The following is a 22062-nucleotide window of genomic DNA, read 5'->3' as shown; positions in this document are numbered from 1 at the left end:
TTAAAGCAAATTCATAGTCAGGGCTCTTCAGCTCTCCTGCCTGCTTAAACAGAGAAAGGAACAGTCACAGGTGCCTCTTGGTTTATTTGCTGCTTGCTTTGCAGTAAAGATTTATTTTTTCCTGGGTTTTATATCAGGAACTTTTTTCTGCAGGTTACTGATATTAATGTATGCTGACCCAGTTCCAGCCTGTACAGGGTTATTTTCATGCATTTATTAGTTCACCTGGAAAAAGCATAGACAAGCTACTGTAAAATTCAAAGAAGTTAATTTTGAATTTATATGGCATCACTGAGGATTCAGAGAGAAAAACTATACAGAGAAGCTACTGAACTGTGTATACAAGTGTCTATCTAGTGTCCCTAGCAACGTCACAGTTTACATCCAGCAACACCCGGAATGTTATATGCATGATTGAATTTCCAGTGGAAACAAAGGCCTGGGCCTCCCATCCTGGACACAGATGAGTCTCTGAATTTTACTGACAGGACCATCATAATATTGCTCTAGTTGCTGACTCCTGGAAGCCTGTAAAAGAAGATATTAGACTGTTAGCTCCCAGAGTTCCCTTGTTTTATTTTACATCAGTAAAGCATCACACATGTATACGGTACTATGGAAACAATTAATATCACATTGTCCTTGTATTATAGCATTCACTGCGTAGCATTTACTGCAGAGTTGCATAACAATTTCAGAATCTCATGGCCTTTTCCAGAAGAGGCATGGATTCAGTTTCTATTTTTCAGCTTTTTAAGCTGACCTTGTTTGTCAACACACCGAAACTTTTATGTGCTGATGGGTGTAAGGAAACAGGTAAATTGAACAAACTTAGTCTGACTGTGCAGTTATAGTTACACTTTCCTTTATGTTGAAAATGAAAAAAAGAAACAGATTCTAAGAATGCTTTAAATCCTGGTTTAGGCAAATTGTGCTAGTAGAGAAAGTCTGCAATCTCACTGCAAAGGAAGTGCACACTCAGATTGTTTACATTATTTCATTCGTCAGCAGATCTTTGTAGATTGAAGCTCCAAACTAAGGCAATTAGCAAGAATTTATTAGTTGAGGGATATATTTTAATAGTTTGATTATTTTATACTAATATGAAAATATTATTTGTCTAATGTATCAAAGCATTTGGACGTATCCTATGCTAGTAAATTCTAAGTAATTCCTTTAAATGTTGTCTTGGCTTGGGTAAGTCTAAACTATGTTATTATGTTTTTAATTGGTCAGTGAAATATTGGCAGGTACAAATAGTGTCATCATGACCAGTTAGCACTACTCAGCAACTATGGGAATTTGATTCCAGATGCTGTCATCTTTGATACAGCTGTGAATAACATTTGATTAGAAATGACCCCATGAATGAACAAATGGACATATTAAAGCTGTGATTTAATGGTAGCAGCATATATCCATTAGCCCAAGTGAAATAATCAGTGCAATTATGTTCGGTTATTAACCATGTCAGGTCAAGATACTTGTGGAATATCTGTAATGAAATCAATTTAGAATTAAATCAGAAAAATATATTGCAATGACATGTTGATTGCTTTTAGGTCCAGATCCTAGTGTTTGGCCTTTGTGCCCCTGATATAACTCAGAAGGTGGCTGTGCAAAAATAATGTGATCTCTCCTGATCCTGAGCTTACACGTGCTAGGCCAGCCTCCCATCATAATGTGGAGTTACATTATGCTGGCTGCCCACTGATCCAAGCCAAGGATTGTATTTGTCAGGGCATAAGGATGGACAACTCACTCCCTGTTCCCATAGGGCCAGTATAGACAGCTGTTTTGTTGACCCATCAGCAGATTCTGCTACATTAGGGGAAGCTCATGCTCATACTTGCGCATCCTCTAGGATGGGTTTAAGGCTATTTGATACCAGTGGAGGAGCAAAAAGCAGCTTTGGTGCGGCTGAGGAGCTGGCCTTTAGTTTTTATGGTATTGTTCAGTAGCTGCTCAAAACCAGAAACTGTACAGTGCCCTCACTTTAAGAGAGATTCTTTGAGGCTGAATTTATAATTTATATCATGACACTGCACATTTTTCAAAAATTATTCCTCATTGTTCACGTGTCACAAGGGGTGAGGAAAATTTAATGAATTATTAAAAACTCATACAATGTGATGTACAAATGGAAAAACAAAGGGTCATTTTTTGTACTACCATTGGGTTCTGATGTTCAAATTAGCAGGTTAAAAATGTTCAGAAGATAGAATAGAAGTCTGTGTGCTAGAAACTCAGATTTCTTTTATGTTCAGCAATGTCCTAGAGGAACTGCTAAATCCCAGTCATCATCCAGGATTTCCTTCTTTTGATGAGTGCGTCACTGAAGCCGCTTTTGTCACTTCTAAAGTGCTTTGTTTTACAATAAAAAAAAGAAAATCCAGCATAATGTTTACAATCTGTTTTGACAGGATTTCTCAGCTCCTGCAATGGTCATTGCCCAAGGAGGTAATATAGTCAGTAGATAAGAGCATCAGCACAGGGACCAGGAGACCTGGGTTCTATTTCCACTGCTGTCACTGATTTGTGATTGGAATGTCATTTAAATCTCAATGCCTCATTTTCCAGATCTGACATCAATGGAGCTACACTAAAGAAGCTGAGTATACAGTTCTCACTTCTTATGAACAACTATGAACTCACTTCTTATGAGCCACAAGGGAAAAGGAGGGGCTATTATTTACCACCTCCCCCCTTTGCAAAGCACTTTTCATCCTGGAGGAGGGTGGCTATAAAAGTAGTAGTAGTAGTAGTATAACTGGCTCAGCCATAGACAGTCTCCTTGGTCCCATATAGAATAGTTGCTGTCTATAGTCTATAAGAGTATTAGCTCAAATCTGTAAGTCAGGATGCAAAAGCAATAGGAAAAATTATATCTAAGTTATACCCAGGCAACCCTTCTGACCTACTTAGTCCAGACACCAGTTATTCAATGAGTCTGTTCAAATGTCTGGCCAGCAGTTGGCAGACACAACAGTATCACCATACTTCACTAAGTTACAGCTGGAAAATACTAAAAGCCTGTTCTCACAAACTGACAGCTGTGAGCTTATCTTCATTTTATTCTCGCCACATTAGCTTTAATCTCCTCATGTGACTGTTTTTGGAGATGGTGAGAGATGTTTTCCTTCATGCTATAATAGAGGGTCTGAATATTGATAAAAAAGTGTATAGTCCGGCCTCAGCATTTTGCATAGTTTTCTTCAAGTACTAAATACCTGACCAAACTTTTGGAGACCATATGTGGCTGGAACAAAACACCAAATTTTCCTCAAGTTTACACTGATGAAAACCCACTTACATCAGTGGCAGTTGCTGGGGTGTAACAGAAGAACAGAATTTGGACTTTTGCATATTTTGCACTATGCACTATTTCCTCACATTACTGTAGAAAGATAAAGCTCTTTTTTGAGGGATACAAAGATCTAGCTAGAAAGCAAAGCACAAATATGTAGGTCACCCTACAAGAAAACTTTCTTTACAGAGAACAGACACTGGTGATAGAATTCCGTGGAACGCCTCTGGGAATTCTACAGCTATTTTCATGCCTATGGCAATATGGACAGCACTGGACCCTAAAAAATGTTTTCAAACACTGCAGAACCTTAAGCCTTTGTTGAATTATTTCCTATGATTTGCAGTTATATAAATAAACAGCATGGCCTCCTCCTTATAGCCAGGAAAAAGCAGCATGCCAGACTCTTGAAGCTGGAAAAACCAGAGTGCCTGTACCACACTATCTCTATCTTTTTCACACACACATGCACACTGAAACCATATGACTTCTCTGCAGTCTAATTCCTGGTATTTTGCTGATACCTACTGTGACTGAAGGTTTCTTCCGATGTCTTCATTCAGTCAATCTTGCTCCTAAAAGCACACTGACATGTAGGTTGCTTTGGGCATACAGATTAGTCTGACACATTTATGAACAAACTGAGCTTTTAAATGTAGGATCTAGAGAGAGGGGCACACTTCTGAGAACAGAGAACTGCTCCAGACAGTAATAATTAAATTGATCATATTTTCAAAACAAAATTATTTATTGTGTTAATTTGTACACAATTATTTTTCTCTGTTATTATTACTATTATTTCTGAATTGACATCACTATTTTGCTGGCATAAACAGAACTTCTAAGGTACCTACTCTGTCAAGGTAGGGTATAATACAGTTAAAATAAAATTAAAAAATAGGTCCCATTAATATACCCCGAGTCCATGATCAGTGAATTTCCAGAGCAGCAAAAAGCACCACTGAAGGTGTGTGTCAGTGGCAGGAGGGGGAGCAGCTGGAGTATGATCTAGCAATTTCTTCCTATGTAAAACACGGTAATAGAAGCTCAAATTAAATGTACCTCAGATAGAAAAAACAGTAAGTATAATAATCTGAAGAGAAATTAGCAAAAGACACAAAAACTAACAGCAATTATTTTTATGTACATCAGCCATAGGAAGCCTGCCAAACAATCAGTGGACGATTGAGGTTCTAGCGGAGCATTCAAGGAAGACAAGGCCATTGCAGAGAAGCTAAATGAATTCTTTGCATTGCTCGTCACTGCAGAGGATGTGAGGGAGATTCCCACACCTGAGCCATTCTTTTTAGATGACAAATTTGAAGAACTGTCCCAGACCGAGGTGTCAGTAGAGGAGGTTTTGGAACAAATGGATAAATTAAACGGTAATAAATTCCAGGACCAGATGGGATTAACCCAATAGTTATGAAGAAACTCAAATATAACATTGCAGAACTGCTGTGTATGTAACTTATAGCTTAAATCAGTGTATATACCGGATGACTGAAGGATAGCTAATGTAATGCCTATTTTTAAAAAAGGCACCAGAAGTGATCTTGGCAATTACAGACCAGTAATCCTAACTTAAATACCAGGCAAATTGGTTGAAACTATAATAAAGAACAGAATTATCAGACACATAGATGAACACAATTTGTTGGGTAAGAATCTACATGGCTTTTGTAAAGGGAAATCATATCTCACCAATCTATTAGAATTCTTTGAGGTGTCAACAAACAAGTGGACAAGTGTGTTCCAGTGGATATAATGTACTTGGAGTTTCAGAAAGCCTTTGACAAGGTCCCTCACCAAAGGCTCTTGAGCAAAGTAAACAGTCATGGGATAAGAGGGAAGGTCCTATCGTGGATAAGTAACTGGTTAAAAAGACAGGAAACAAAGGATAGGAATAAATAGTAAGTTTTTCAGTGAAGAAAGGTAAATAGTAGTATTCGCCCAGGGATCTATACTAGGAATAGTACTGTTCAACATATTCATAAATGATCTGGAAAAAAGGGTAAACAGTGAGATGGCAAAGTTTGCAGCCAATACAAAATTAGTCAAGATAGCTAAGTCCAAAGCAGAGTGTGAAGAATTACAAAGGGATCTCATAAAATCGGGTGATTGGTAACAAAATGGCAGATGTAATTCAATGTTGATAAATGCAAAATAATGCATGCTGGAAAGCATAATCCCAAGAATACATACAAATGGATGAGCTCTAAATGAGCGGTTACCACTCAAGAAAGAATCATTGCTAGTTCTCTGAAGACATCTGCTTAATGTCCAGCAGCAGTCAAGAAAGCTAACAGGAAAGGGATAGCTAATAAGACAGTAAATATCATCATGCCACTGTATAATTCCATAGTAAACCCACACCCTGACTACGTCATGAAATTCTGATTGCCCCATCTCAAAAAAGATATAGTAATATTGGAAAAAATACAGAGAATGGCAACAAAAATGATTAGGGGTATGGAACAGCTTCCATGAGGGGACAGATTACAAAGATTGGGACTGTTCAGTTTAGAAAAGAGACAGCTAAGGGGGGATATGATAGAAGACTACAAAATCATGACTGGTGTGGAGAAAGTGAATAAGGAAGCGTTATTTACCCCTTCACATAACACAAGAACCGGAGGTCACCCAATGAAATTAATAGGCAGCAGTTTTAAAACAAAGAAAAGGAAGAATTTCTGCACACAACAGAGAGTCAACCTCTGGAACTTATGAAGGCTTAAAGTATAATTGGGTTAATAAAAGAATTAGATAAGTTCATGGAGGCTAGGTCCATCAATGGCTATTAGCCTAAGTGGTCAGGATGTAGCCCCATGCCCTGGGTGTCCCTAAACCTCTGACTCCAAGAAGCTGGGACTGGTTGACATGGGATGGATCACTAGATAATTGCCCTTTTCTATTCTATTCTTATCTTGTCCCCTGTAGCCATCCTCTGCCTGAGAAGTCAAGATGCTCCTCTGTGGTTGCCAGTAGTACCACTGCAAGGGATCAGTGAGTAGCAGCTAGGTCCCATCTACACTGCAACTTTTAACAGAATTGAAACTGGGTCAGGAAATAACTGTGCTGTAACTGGGTTCCCCTTAACTCATTCATAATTGTTACGTAGACAAAACTTGTGTGTCCCACAATGCTGCCATCAAAGTAGAATTTAAAAGATCTGTCAGATGTCTAGTTCACATGTCAGACATGTGAGCTGCACAATCAATTTACTGCAGTGGCTAATGAGTCTACTAAACATTTGAAAGAGGAAATGTCTTTTTTTCAAATCTATGCGATAACACTGGATTTCAAAATTAAATGCCACAACAGGTGAGAAAGTCCTGCCCAGATTTTAAAAAAAAAATCACAAGCAATTTTTGGCGCTAAAGCTCATTGCATTATTTAAAGCCCGATGATATGCTTTGATGCAGTGCCTTATTGTGGTGAAACAGTGCCTTATTGTGGTGCTAAATTTCAATTTTTGTATTACAAGAGATTTATTTTTACTTGCTAAAATTCCCAGTAATAGAAACCAGTTTATTTATAATGATACATGTTTTGCATCTCTGTTGCCTAAGCTCTAATGCCTATTCATATATTAAAATGCATATATTTCCCCTGAGTAAAAAAAACCAAACAGAGCAAATCACTGTTGATTCCAGCAGACTCAATGGGTACAGGAGAAAAACAAGTTGAACCCAGCCCAGAAAGCATTAGTGTAAGAAGTCACAACTTAGTCTACATCAATGAAGTTGCACTAATTTATACCAGGACTGAATTTAGGGACAAATTCTTACTTCAATGAACTTATTATTCATGTACTGACATAACTAAGAGCAAAATTTGGCATTTAAGTCCAATGAGAAAATTGTCTTCAATGGCTTTGGATCATACCCATAGTGTAACTCTAAGCCCTGGTCTACACTACAGGATTAGGTTGAATTTAGCTGCATTAAGTCAATTTTATAATGAATGCGTCTACACAAGCAACCCTGTTCCGTCGACCTAAAGGGCTCTTAAAATCGACTTCTGCACTCCTCCCCAGCGAGGGGAATAGCACTAAAATTGACCTTGCTGGGTCGAATTTGGAGTAGTGCGAATGCAAATCAACATTATTGGCCTCCGGGAGCTATCCCAAAGTGCTCCAATGTGACCACTCTGGACAGCACTTTCAACTCTGATGCACTAGCCAGGTACACAGGAAAAGCCCCGAGAACTTTTGAATTTCATTTCCTGTTTGGTCAGTGTGGCGAGCTCAGCAGCGCAGGTGACCATGCAGTCCCCGCAGAATCGCAAACAAGCTCCAGCATGGAGCGAATGGGAGACACTGGATCTGATTGCTATATAGGGAGAAGAATCTGTGCAGGCAGAACTCCGATCAAAAAGAAGAAATGCTAATATATATGCCAAAAATCGCACAGGGCATGATGGACAGAGGCTACAACAGGGCCACACAGCAGTGCCGCATGAAAGTCAAGGAGCTCAGGCAAGCCTACCAAAAGATAAAGGAGGCAAACAGTCACTCTGGGTCAGAGCCCCATACATGCCGCTTCTCTGATCAGCTGCATGGCATTCTAGGGGGGGACCCTACCACTACCCCACCACTGTCCATGGACACCTGCAAGGGGGCAGTCTCACGCAACATGGAGGAGGATTTTGTGGATGAGGAAGAGGAGGAGAAGGAGGAAAATGCACAGCAGTCAAGCAGTGACTCCGTTCTCCCCAGCAGCCGGGACCTTTTCATCACCCTGGAGCCAATACCCTCCCAAGGTGGGATCCCCAACCCTGAATGGGGAGAAGGCCCCTCTGGTGAGTGCACATTTGTAACTACAGTACAGGGTTTAAAAGCAATAGTGTTTAATGTTTGATTTGCCCTGCAGACTTGGGATGCATTCGTGGCCAGTACAGCTACTGGAAAAGTCTGTTAACGTGTCTGGGGATGGAGCAGGAATCCTCTGGGGACATCTCCATGAAGCTCTCCTGGAGGTACTCTGAAAGCTTTTGCAGAAGGTTTCTGGGGAGGGCTACCTTATTTTGTCCTCCACAGTAGGACACTACCACACCAAGCCAGTAGCAAGTAGTCTGGAATCATTGCAGCACAAAGCATGGCAGCGAATGGTCCTGCGTTTTGGTCGCATTCGTGCAACATTCAGTCTATATCTTTCTGTGTTAGCCTCAGGAGAGTGATATCATTCATGGTCACCTGGTTGAAATAGGGGAATTTTTGTAAGGGAACAGTAAAAGGACCCGTTCATGCTGGGCTGTTTGCGCTTGGCTAAAAGAGATCATCCCTAAGAATAGCCATGCGGTTGGGGGAGGGGTGAAGGGATCATCCCAAATAGTTACACGGAGGGGTGGGGGAAGATATGTGCAGCAGATACACCCAAAAACCTCAGCCCCTTCTTTTAAATGGCAAACCCAACCAGCATTGCTTGCTATGGGAAATGAGGGCACTGCAGTTTGAAAACATTCCCATATGTTATCAAGGCATTAGAAGCCAAACCCATGTACCCTTTGGCTTACCATGGCTGCCTGGAAACCGAATTATGTTGCCCAGCCATGTGTGATGTGTCACCATACCGGCAGGCGCTCAATATAAAAAGCAAAATGTGACCTTATACCTAAAGCACATGTTCTGTCTGCTGTGAATTGCTTGATTCACTGTGAAAGAGTCTCCCTTTTGTTCTCAGAAATGGATCATCTTAAATTTTACTCTCCCTTTTTATCCCCCAGCAGGTGCAAATGTTTCTATGGTCCCCCTATCAACTCTGTCCCCGAGGTTATTGCAGATTAGAAGGTGAAAAAAATGCACTCACGATGACATATTTTCTGAGCTCATGCAGTCCTCCTGCACTGATAGGGCACAGGTGAAGGCATGGAGGCATTCAGTGGAAGAGTCCAGGAAAGCATTAAGTGAGCACATTGAGAAGAGGCAGGATGCAGTGCTGAGGTTAATGGGGGAGCAAAAAAAAAGAAAAAGGTGTCTGGTGGAGCTGCAGGAAAGCCAACAAGAGCACAGACCACCACTGCATCCACTATACAACCGCCTGCCCTCCTCCTCAAATTCCATATCCTTCTCACCCAGATGCCCAAGAACGTGGGTGGGGGGAAGCAGCTCCGGACACCCAGCCACTACACTCCAGAGGATGGCCCAAGCAACAGAAGGCTGTCATTCAAACAGTTTTGATTTGTAGTGTGGCTACAATAAGCAATGTGGTCTTGTCCTTCCCTTCTCCCTCCCACCCTATCCCACCCAGGATACCTTATCAGTTATCTCCCTTTTTTTTAATTAATAAAGAAAGAATGCATGGTTTCAAAACAATAGTGACTTTATTTCCTTTGCAAGCTGTGATCGAAGGGGGATGGTGGTTGGTTTACAGGGCGTTAAAAATCAACCAAGGGGGTGGGTTTGCATCAAAGAGAAACACACACAACTGTCACACCGTAGCTTGGCCAGTCATGAAACTGGTTTTTGAAAGCCTCTCTGATGTGCAGCGCACCTACCTGTGCTCTTCTAATCGCCCTGGTGTCTGGCTGTTCAAAATTGGCAGCCAGATGATTTGCCTCAACCTCCCACCCCGCCATAAACATCTTCCCGTTACTCTCACAGATATTATGGAACACAGCAAACAGTAATAACAATGGGAATATTGGTTGCGCTGAGGTCTAAACTACTCAGCAAACAGCACCAGCGAGCTTTTAAACATCCAAAGGCACATTCTACCACCATTCTGCACTTGCTCAGCCTACAGTTGAACTAATCCTTACTACTGTCCAGGCTGCCTGTGTATGGCTTCATGAGCCATGGAAGCAAGGGGTAGGCATGTAGGATCAGGATTTTATAACTGTACTATGGAGAATTAATGCATGATTTGATTTCATCCTGCCAACCACCCTTTTTGAATAGCAGAAAGGAATGACAGACCAGAACAATCCTTATGACTGATTATGGTCACCCTTTTGTTTTAGGATAAGTTATAATGTCTACTATGGTTTCCTATATGTATTACAAATTAGGCACGCTAGTTAAATATACATTGCTTTGTTTTAAGGTTTTAGTAAGTAAGAGACAGGATCTTGTATTGTGTCTATGTTAAGGAGATTAGAGGAACGTTGAGGGCCTGAAGCCCCAATGTGAATTGTTTTAGTTATAAGGTTTAGCAAGGCTTGATTTACAATGTATTCTGCTGAATATAAAATACTGCTGTTTGTATACCTTTGAAGCTTTCTGTAAGAGATTGTTTGTGTGAATGAGGAATGCATGCATCAGGAAAAGATAAGGTGCAAAAGCCATCACAAATACATAGGTCAAGAAAAAGTGAGAGAGACTTGGAAAGACCAGGAGACAATCAGAAAACATCCATTGTATCCAATGCTAAACATGTTAGCAGCATTGATGACCTCAGAGGTGAGGCAGGCACCCCCAAAGGCGAGACAACAAATAGGAGATAACGATGGGAAGCCCGACAATAACCATCAAATGATAACAGCAGAAAACCCCAAGATTAACACCACTTAAGGACTAATGATTACAGGATGACATTGCAAAATGCATGGACTCAAAGGGGAATTTACAACTATAAAGCTGGGGTGTTTTGCCATGGAACTCTGGGTTCAGACCTGCAAAGCCTCAGATCATCAGCTCACGACTGACAAGAGCCCAGCTCCACACTTGTGCTCAATCTAACTGGCCATTAGATTGACTCTAGCTACAACAGACTGGTAACTATAAACATCAACTGGCAGGACTCTATGTGTGTGTGTGAGAGAGAGAGAGAGACTGAAAAGCATATGCTAACTGTTGTATTTTCAATAAATGTGGCATATTTGCCTTTTCCCTGTTATGCTTTTTCTGAGCATAACAGGCTGGGTCTCCAAGGATAACTATTGTCATTTCAACATCCCCAACAGTAATTTTCTGGTCTGGGAAGTAAGTTCCTTCTTACAGCTGCTCAAACAGCCCGGAGTTCCTAAAGAGGCGAGCATCATGCACCTTTCCCAGCCATCCCACGTTGATGTCGGTGAAACGTCCCTTGTGATCCACCAGTGCTTGCAGCACCATTGAGAAGTACCCCTTGTAGTTTATGTACTGGTTGGCAAGGTGGTCCAGTGCCAAGATGGGGATATGCGTTCCGTCTATTGCCCCACCACAGTTAGGGAATTGCATTGCAGCAAAGCCATCCACTATGACCTGCACATTTCCCAGAGTCACTACCCTTGATAGCAGAACGTTAATGGTTGCATTGACTATTTGAATCACAGCAGTCCCCACAGTAGATTTGCCCACTCCAAATTGATTCCCGACTGACTGCTAGCAGTCAGGTGTTGCAAGCCTGACCGTGCAATCACCACTCACGTCTCAACAGTCAGGGCAGCTCTCATCTTGGTATTCCTGTGCTTCAGGGTGGGGGAAAGCAACTCACAGAGTTCCAGGAAAGTGGCCTTATGCATCCGAAAGTTTCACAGCCATTGGGAATCATCCCATACCTGCGACACTATGCGGTCCCACCAGACTGTGCTTGTTTGCTGAGCCCAGAATCGGCATTCCACTCTATCAACAAGCCCTACTGCCGCCATGATGTCCCAATTGCCACAGCCCATGCTTTCAGGAATGTCTGTGTCCATGTCCTCATCACAATCGTGCTGCTGTTTCTTAGCCAGGTTCTGAACACACTGCAGTGTAATGCGCGAGGTGTTTACAATGCTTGCAACAGCAGCAGTGACCTGAGTGGGATCCATGCTTGCCATACTATGGCATCTGCAGGGGTAACCCAGGCAAAAAGGCGTAAAATGATTGTCTGCAGTTGCTTTCATGGACGGAGGAAGGGGAGAGTGATGACATGTACTAAAACCACCTGTGACAATGTTTTTGCCCCATCAGGCATTGGGAGCTTAACCCAGAATTCCAATGGGCAGCAGAGACTGCAGGAACTGTGGGATAGGTTCCCAGAGTGCACCGCTCTGTGAGTCGATGCTAGCCACAGTAGTGAGGATGCACTGCACCGACTTAATGCACTTAATGGGGACATACACAATCGACTGTATAAAATCGATTTCTAAAAATCAACTTCTATAAAATCGATCTAATTTTGTAGTGTAGACATACCCCGAGGCATCGTCAAAGAGAAAAATCTTGCATTGTTGAATCCTCATAACAGGTCAGAGGTGTAACAATTTTTTTCAATTTTCAAAAATAAAGTTTAATATGTGGAAATGACTAAAACACTAAACTGCTTCAAAAATATATTTTGATGAAAATTGTAGACATTCTGAAACGTGGAAATGAAGTGCTGCTCAAGGTCTTTTATTATCTCTCAGTTACATCAGCATGTGATACTTATTCTCCGTTTGCTAATGCCACAGAGCTAACCATTTCTATCAGGCTCTACTCTCCTCTCTCCACCACCAACATATAAAACCAATGCAAGGAAGTTTATAAGCTGAATTGACTCGTGAATTTGCATATTATCTCTCTTCTCTGTGTCACCCATGCAGTGAAGTTTCTCTCTCACACTATCTGCAAGCAAACATATTCTGACTATGATAGACCAGAGAGTTGGTTCATCAGCAATGCTGGATTTCTTTTACAGCTGTCATTTTGCAAACAAAGGAATAGACATTCTCCGAAGACCATAGCCAGAACCTAAAGACTCAGTCTAACTTCTACTGAAGTTCAGGGGAAAACTCTCTGCTGGGCCTCACAATATTAGCTAATTTGAGACTGACATTGCTTTATAAAAAAGAGGAGGCAAACCCAAACAAAACTGCTGGATTGGTTTGAATCAAATCCAGATACAAACTTTTCGTCTCAGGTCCACCTTTAGTGGTAACAACACCTATGTCTTTTAAGAGTCAAGACAGATGGCTCTCAGAGTTTAAAAGGGATACAAGTGAGTCCACACAAATGGGAAGTAGATAATAAATAGCTGCTTCTATCTATGTTAGCACCCATCAACATAATATCTAGGCACTGATACTAAGTTGATTTGTCAGGGAGAATCTCAGGATACTATTTTTTCTTTTATCTTAAATCAGAAATGTATCACTTTAATATGATAATAGTAACTGCACAGACATCTTTGATAGGGTGGATTTTTGACTTAACTGCCCTATCAATTGAAATTATAGGTTGTAATATAGTGCTAAAGGTTACAAATAACTTGTGGCTTTTCTGTCCCCCTGAATCACACAATGACAACCAAGAAATGCTCCATAGTGTATTTATTTTAATCAACTATTTTAAATTAAGGATCAATTGCAATTAATTTTTTTCCAGTAATAAAAGGCATATTTTCTACTAGATTTCCCTTGAATGAACGGAGTTGTATGCTACAATAAAATAGAGTAATATATGAATAATATTAGGCTAGTCGAGAACATTGGTTAATCAGCATGAATCTGAATGTATCATGATATTCCTACTAAGTGGCTTGTCGTAATTATATTAATCCAGGCGCAATAAGCATATTAACTCTTATGTAGTTTTAATTTGTGGAGGAAATTAATTTAGGATTTGAAATTGCACTAGATCAGACTTTGGGTGTTTCAAACTAAAACTGTCTTCAGCATTTAAGGGTTGAGTTTCTTCACTTTTACAATGTTCACCAACTACATCATAGCAATAAAGGCTTTTTTTTTCTGTGCTGCAAAGTGTTTCTTGCTAATTTAATAGATTCAATAATTTTATAATAAGTGTTTGTGCCATTTGTACAGTATCAGGAGCAATCAACTTCTGAAAAGGCACTTTTTAAAAGAACGTGAACATTCCAGTATTAACATTCAAGTTATATCACATTTGCCCAATTTGACAGGCAAATCCATCAGATTTTGTAGCTCCACTACCTTCAGCAAGCTCCATCCAAATTCTACCATACTGCTTTATGTTTCACTTTATCAGCAATAATCCCACTAAAAATAATTATTCCAGGAGCTGAATCTCTTTTAGCTGCCCCTGGTGATGATCCAAACAACAGAGTGAAGACTATTGATTTTTATAAGCATAGTTGACCTAGCAGTCCATTCAGTGGCAGAAATAAATGGGTAAGGTGAGCAAACATAACCTGGGAGTCCTGAGGCACATTTTATGTATGCAAAACCATCAATTCCAGTTCATAATTATGAGATTTTATTTTACCCCATCATGCTGACACTTTAAAACTCATGAATTTCAATGTGTTCTCCTCTTTTGAAGGGTACTGTGATCAAAATGGTATTTGATTTGAAATTCATTCTTGTCTATGAGACTGACAGGGCATAGCACTCTAAAACTCCAGGGGATTTAGCTGAATTGGAAAATAAAAGGTTGTTGCTGGATTTTATCATGCTGCTGCTAATGACATTACATGAGATGCTAATAGGTAGGTAATGAAGCAGTAATTCATGTTAGGGAAAGTCACTGCTACCGACTTGTAGAAGCACACACAAACACATATACAGCCCATGCCCCACACAATGACTCTCAATCTTGCCAAAATTAGAATAAGGCCTTCAGTGCTGTACAAAAAAGTCTGGAGTTACTGGAGGGGAGGAGAGGGGAGGCCAGGCTGAAAACTCCACAGTTTGAGACCTTGTACCTGGAGAATGGGAAGCAGGAAGATAGATGGGAGAAAAAGAAAGAGAGAGAGTGAGGAAAGGACCACGGAAGAGGTAGGGAAACACCAATGGGGACAAGGGAGAGAGCAAAAAGGAAGAGAAATATCAGGAATGAGAAGAGAGAGAGAGAAAGAAGTGAGAATATAAGTTTTATAAGAGAGACAAAAAAACAATAGAAAGAAATATGAAAAAGAAATAAAGATGCATAGACATTAAAGGAATAATGGTAGGAGGGCCTGTAGGAAACAAAGAGAAGATAATGAAGAGATGGGGAAAGAAAAAAGCAAGAAAACACACAAATGTAAGGTTTGTAAATTTCATTGTATTTAGTCTATTTTATTCCATTAAAGATTTCCTGCCATGCCCATCTCCACAGTATCAAAAATCCTTAACCATTTTCCTGCATTTTACTCTATTTCCTTGTCAGAAAAACAGAAGCTGTGAGCAGGGAGATGTAAAAGGAGAAATCCAAAAAGAGAATTGAATGTCAAATAGTTGACTATCCATCACTGGTCAATAAGAAATACACCTGGAACTTATTGCATATCTTTCCATTTGGAGTCTAGGAAAGACAGAAAATCTTTGGACTGATTGCCATGTTGGCATTTCCATTATTACTTAATAGCCACAATTAGCTCCAGGGCTTGATTTGGGTAGTCACTGTATAAAGACAAGGTCTCTGCCCCACACATCTTTGGAATTAATAGCCTTGGGGCTGGTGAATGAGGAGAATCAGCATTTATATTGCTTCAAATTGAGATCTGCTAGAAAAGCAAGGGCCAATGGACTTCAGCAAGATACCAATTGTTTTGCGGATAGAAATGTTTATCAGAGGCATCTAGTTGGCTGAGTTAGATAGAACCAGAGCCTACAGCTGGACACCTTTGCCTTGACTGGTAGATAACACTGTATTCAATACCAAAGTGACAATTCAATAGCAAACAGGTACAGACTAGCCAGAGAAGCCTATCAGTGAGCCTCATCTCACCCCTAGGAAAGTAATTACAGTTGCTCTGACTGTGTCGCCATAGCCATGCCACTGAAAGTTGTGCTGTGTAGCCACTGTTTGTCGGCTCTCCTGCCGACAAAAAAGTCTACTCCCAATAGCGGCGTCCTGCCATCAACGCGCTGTTCATATTGGCGTTTGTCACAGCAAAACTTTTGTCTTTGGGGTGAGGGGGTTAACCCCTCTGAAAGACAAACGTTTTGTCGTTCAATTGCCAGTGTAGACATAGCCGTATTTATTTATTTGGAAGGAAAAGAAAGCTGTTATTTGTCCCAAAGAAATACAAGGCTTTACTGTGGAGTGAAGAATAAGAGAGTGCAGTGTAGACTGGAATCCTAAAAATCATATAAGAGAAGTCAAGGCATCGGCGGAGTTTTCATAAGTGACACAGACAGAAATAGACACATTCTTAAAGGAGTGTGGATAACTTCAATGAGGAACATAATCTTGATCTAATTACTTATCTTTTTGTGCCTTGTATAAATTGCAAGAACCACAACACAAAGAAGGCTAGGTAGTCAGTTAATATTCTCTGATAAGTTTGGGACAGAATGATAAAGGGATATCAGTTGTTTACAATAATTGTGGGAAGGATTGTTTTAAAAAACAATTAGTTTTTGAAACAGCTTCTATACACAAACTACCTGAGATTCTCTCCCTGTGTTTCTTATAAAGCTCAGTAGAATGATTTTTGTTGTGGTTTGGGGCTTTTTAACACAGTAATTTAATGGAACTAATGGATTAGCAAGATGAGTGCCTTAATGAAGACCAAATAAGTAATTTAAAGTAGTTAATCACAGGAGCATTCAGTAGAAAAACTAAAACAAAACAGAACCATACAAAGTAACAACCACCTAAATTTGAATGGCTACTTGTCACCACATAGGCCACAGTTTCTAAAGGTGACTAGTGCTTTGGGGTGCCTCTGTTTTGGGTGCACAAAGTCAGACATCTTAAAGAATCCTTAATGTTATAGCAGAGGCACCGACTTTGTGATTTGTAGGGGAGGTACTCAACCCCCACTCTGCCCCAGGCTCTGCCCCCACTCCATCCCTTCCCGCAAACCTCCATCCTTGCCCTGCCTTTTCGCACCCCCACCCCTCCTTACACCCCCAATCCACCTTGCCCCACCTCTTCCTGCCCCTTCCCCTGAGTGTGCCCCACCCCTGCTCCTCCCCCTCCCCCAGTGCCTCCTGCATGCTGCTGAACAGCTGATTGCGATGGGCAAGAGGAGCTGGGAGGAAGAGGGAGGAGCTGATCAGCGGGGCCTGCTGGCAGGTGGGAGGTACTGCAGGGGATGGGGAGGAGCTGCCGGTAGGCTGAACACCCATTATTTTTTTTCTGTGGTTGCTCCAGCCCTGAAGCACCCATGGAGTTGGTACCAATGTGCTATATGATGGGTGCTCATTATTTTCTCAAAATCATGCCCAAGTCAGGTGTCTTAAGTTGGGTACCCAAAAATGGTGACACCTAAAATCACTAGTCAACTTTGACAGTTTTGGTCCACAGCCACTGTGCTTTTTAAAGGTAGATAATAATAAACACTGCTACTAATAAAATATTATTATTCTTCTATAATTGTAAAATTGTATTATTATAGTATGATATAATTGCAATAATTATATTATTGTTGCAATATAATCCTAGACAAAAAACTATATTATGGTGGAATTAAGGTTGAGAGCATGTATCACTAAATAATGGGGAAAAATATTATAGGGCTGTAATTACCCAAGAACCAGGCATTATACAAACCCAATTAATTCTTCCCTGTAGTGATGCCACACAGTTCTGAATAAGGATTTTAGTGTTGGTGGTCCTAGATAAGATTTAACTGATTTTTAAAGACAAATTTGATTTTTCCCGTCCTAGCATCCCTACAGACCAGGATAAGGAAGCTGTCCTGGTTTATGGTGTAAAGGGATGAAGGCCATGTCTACACTTACAAGCTTACAGTGACACAGCTGTACTGCTGTTAGAGTGCTCTTGTAGCCATGTCATGCCAGTGAGAGAGAGATCTCCTGTCAACATAATAAAACCAATTCAATGAGTGGCGGTACCTATGTTGGCAGGAGAGTGTTTCCCACCAACATAGCGCTGTGCACATGAGCGCTTATGCTGGCAAAACTTGTGTCACTCTTGGAGGTATTTTTTTCACACCCTGAACGACAAAAGTTTTCTGACATAAGTGCTAGTACAGACATGATCCTATGAGAAGCACGTATCCGGTGGAGAATAGACATGAATATTGTGTGCAATTATTACACATGGAAGCAAGCTATCACAATTAGTTGATTAACCACTACAGGAATTCCTATAGACCTAACAATACAACAATACATTGCTGTTGAAAGATGCTAGAATCTGTACATGGACTGAGCAGAATGAACTCAACGGCTATTCAAAGTTGCCAGCACCTGATGCCCAAGCAAAGTATTAATAATTATAAATATTCATTTGGCATATTTATTCAGTACCCAAAAGTGTGCTAGGTGCATTAGAGACATATCCATGACTCAGAGACCTATTCATGTAAATAGGCTGAAGAAATGGATTCCACTAAAATAGTGTTGGAGGGGTTTTTTTGGACTTTATTCTTTATACATTTTCTCTGTGAAACAGCAAAAATTTCTCTGCTTCCTTTTAGTGTGTGCAGTGGAAGAGAAATGATAATGTTGCACAATACCACTGTTAACCACAGCAACATGATATTACCACTCTATTTCAACAATATGGAGCCTTCTAGGACTTTAAGAAGCATATTCACAACCAGTCAGAAAGACACGTCACCTACCAAAGACACGAAAAGCAGGATAATGGGGATGACAGCTCCAAAATGTGAGAAAAACAAGAGCACTGCAAAGGAAAATGAGGCAGCATCTGCACTGTATATTTGTTACAGTTTTTAAGCATTTAAGTAACATTGCCAAGTTTGCTTACCTGGTTGATGCACTAAGCTATATCTCTGTTTCTTTCTGTTCCCACTGCTAGATGCAATCCAATTCTTCTGTCTCATCACTGGCAGTAATGCTTTCAAAGGCATTGTTCCCCAACATGTGCTGCTGCTTCATCAGCAATTGCTCAAGTAATGAATAAAATTAATCTCTGTTTTTTAATTTATACTGAAAATGTTGGTCATGCATAACATACCATTCTAAGGTATTTTCCCGTTCTCTTATAGTCTCTTATTAAAGTTGTTAACAGCCTGAAGGCACAATCTTAATAGTCCGTTCACTCCAAAATGGACTTATTGAAAGGTTTCTAATCTGAAGTGCTAATTGTTGGCATCAAATACCAGTGGGGGAAAAATGCTAATCAAGTTAGAGGTCCAAAAAGATACCAAGCACTCAGCAATTTCTGTGATAGCGTTTTCTCTCTCTCATAGATTTTAAGGTCAGAAGGGACCATTGTGATCATCTAGTCTGACCTCCTGCACAGTGAAGGCCACAGACCATCACTCACTCTTGAAATAGACTCCTAACCTCTGGCTGAGTTACTGGCGTCCTCAACTCATGGTTTATAGACTTCAAGTTACAGAGAATCCACCATTTACACTAGTTTAAACCTGCAAGTGACTCGTGCCTCATGTTACAGAGGAAGGCAAAACCCCTGCAAGGTCTCAGCCAATCTGAACTGGAGGGAAATTACTTCCTGACCCCAAATATGGCGCTCAGTTACACCCTGAGCATGTGGTCAGGACCACCCAAGCAGATACCTTGGAAATAATTCTCTGTAGTATCTCAGAGCCCTCCCCATACAGCTGTTGGGGATTTTTGCTACTGGCAGTTGCCACTGGGTCACATGCCATCATAGGCAGTCCCATTATTCCATTCACTCCATCAATTTATCAAGCTCAGTCTTGAATCCAGTTAGGTTTTTTGTCCCTACTACTCCCCTTGGAAGGCTGTTCCAGAACTTCACTCCTCTGACGTTAGAAACCTTTGTCTAATTTTGAGACTAAACTTGTGGATGGCCAGTTTACAGTCATTTGTTCTTGTGTCTGCATTGGTGCTTAACTTAAATACCACCTCTCCCTCCCTGGTATTTATCCCTCTGATGTATTTATAGAGAGCAATCAGATCTCCCTTCAGCCTTCTTTTGGTTAGGCTAAACAAACCAAGCTCTGAGTCTCCTTTCATAAGGTAGGTTTTCCATTCCCCGGATCAGCCTAGTAGACCTTCTCATATTATCAGTTTGATTACCTTTTGCTTGCCTTTTCCTCCAGCCAATAGCTTAATGACCTTTGTGACTTACTCCACTTTGTATTAGTAGTGCATTTATTTCCTTTGTGGAGAGGCTCAGTATATTCCAGATTGTGTGTTCTTTGATTTACCTCTAGCACTAATTAGCTGCTCGAGACTAAAGAGAATCTTATGGGTTTATGCTTTTGGCCTCTGAGCTTCATATTTCCTTCTTTATCTTTAACATTTGTATAAAACTTACAGCTAGCAAAAGAATTCACCCTTTGTTGCTCAAGAATGTGTAATAATCTGGGACTCATTTATTTATACTAATTATTTAATTAATTAATTCTCTGGAATTATGCAGGACATAAAGTGCCTATTCATTCCTGTAGGTGCCTTTGCTGCATATTAAAAAGGCAATCATACCAGTACAAACAAAACTAAATGCAAAAGCCTCCCCCAAACAAGAAGGAAAACAAAAGAGATGCCAGCCGTAAATTCCTGCCCTCATCACATCCTTCCATCCCCAAAGGCCCCGGGAAAGAGATGACCTTTGCAGTATGACCAGATTGACAGAGATTTCAGTTATTTCAGCCCAAATTGATATGGGAGAGAGGGAGTGGATTTGCTATTTCAGAATCCCACATGGAAAACACCCTCTCTTCTAAACAATTGGGACTGTACACATACACTGACTGCACTTTTGCTAGAATAACAGAGACAGCAGGGTGATTTCTCATATAGGCAGATCCCAAAACATTTGTGATTTTGAGCTATAAAACCCACAAGTTAAACTCAGCTTGGAAATCAACAGACAGTCGCTACAGAGCAGATCACACAGATGCCATGTGTCTGCACTGAAAAACAACACTTAAAAAGAGAGAGCCCCTGTGTTCACTTCAGCCTGCAAGCTATTTTCATATGTAAACCCAATGCTGTAATCGAATCTGAAAGGCAAGGGTCACAGTACCAAGGCCCCCATCCAAAAGAAATGGTCACAATATCCTGGCCAGCTGCAGATGAAAAAACAAAACTAATCTAAAAACAAACATCCTGGCCATTGCTGCTGTATGATAGCTGAAGATTCAGCAGTATCCAAAGATCCAGCAGTACTCTCAAATTACAAACATTTATAATGAAATCAGGCACATATCCTCAATGAAAGGGGCCTTTCTATACTTTCTATACTATACTTACTCTTTCAGTATACTTTCAGGTTCCTTCCCCTGTCCATTTGGCACCAACCCCTTCTTATCTGGACTGAATTTCATCAACTTGTCCTCATCCATGCCCCAGTCTCTGCCAAAACAGTGAGTGAAGCACTTTCACCACTATGAGATGTATGGATAATTTAACATTCTTATTTACAGCCTTCTGTCCACAGCATTTTGTCTTTATAAGATTGTTAAAGAAATTGCGAGGCAATTTCTGTTTCTAGCGAGCAACAGGAGACAGACTTTTACCTGAAACACTTGTGCATGAACTGACTAATGGTACTGAGAGAAAAGGTTCATTCAGAACACTTAATGCCATTTAATTTAACTACATACAAAGAGTGAATATGACTTCAGTGGGACTTAAGCACATGCTTACGGGCTTTACTGAGCTGAGGCCCCTGTGACATTGGGTAAAATCTTGGCCTCATCAAAATCAACGGCATAATACCCATGGACATCAGTGGGGGTAGGTGGGGGTGTGTCAGGATTTCACTCTATTATGGCTAACCAATACTTATTAATTCCTTATATAACTATTATAAGTATGGGAGTAAAATGTACAATTTCTCTTTATCTGTATGATGAATTAACCAGACAACAAAGCTAGATTATGCGCCTATACAGTAATTTCCCTGGGTGTTCAAATTAGACCTGTACAATTTGAGGAATACAACCTAATGGCCAATACATGCTCACATTTTGCTAAAAAAGCTCAGCATGTTCACCAAATTTTTGAGTCGAAGTAAAATGAAGTGAGAAAGT

The 22062-nt window shown here is 40.5% G+C and overlaps 1 long non-coding RNA gene across 1 annotated transcript; it reads right to left on the bottom strand.

Annotated features, from left to right (window-relative positions):
• Positions 1 to 408: 408 nt before the first annotated feature.
• On the bottom strand, positions 409 to 21354 carry LOC120408381. The gene is made up of 3 exons (XR_005600659.1): positions 21281 to 21354; positions 18840 to 18979; positions 409 to 528 (listed from the first exon to the last, which is right to left on the bottom strand). It is a non-coding gene; the product is annotated as an uncharacterized LOC120408381 (long non-coding RNA).
• Positions 21355 to 22062: the final 708 nt, after the last annotated feature.

This window comes from Mauremys reevesii, linkage group 6, assembly GCF_016161935.1.
Source record: "Mauremys reevesii isolate NIE-2019 linkage group 6, ASM1616193v1, whole genome shotgun sequence".
In the NCBI taxonomy this organism is placed as follows: domain Eukaryota; kingdom Metazoa; phylum Chordata; order Testudines; family Geoemydidae; genus Mauremys; species Mauremys reevesii.
This window is presented reverse-complemented; position numbering and strand designations above follow the sequence as displayed.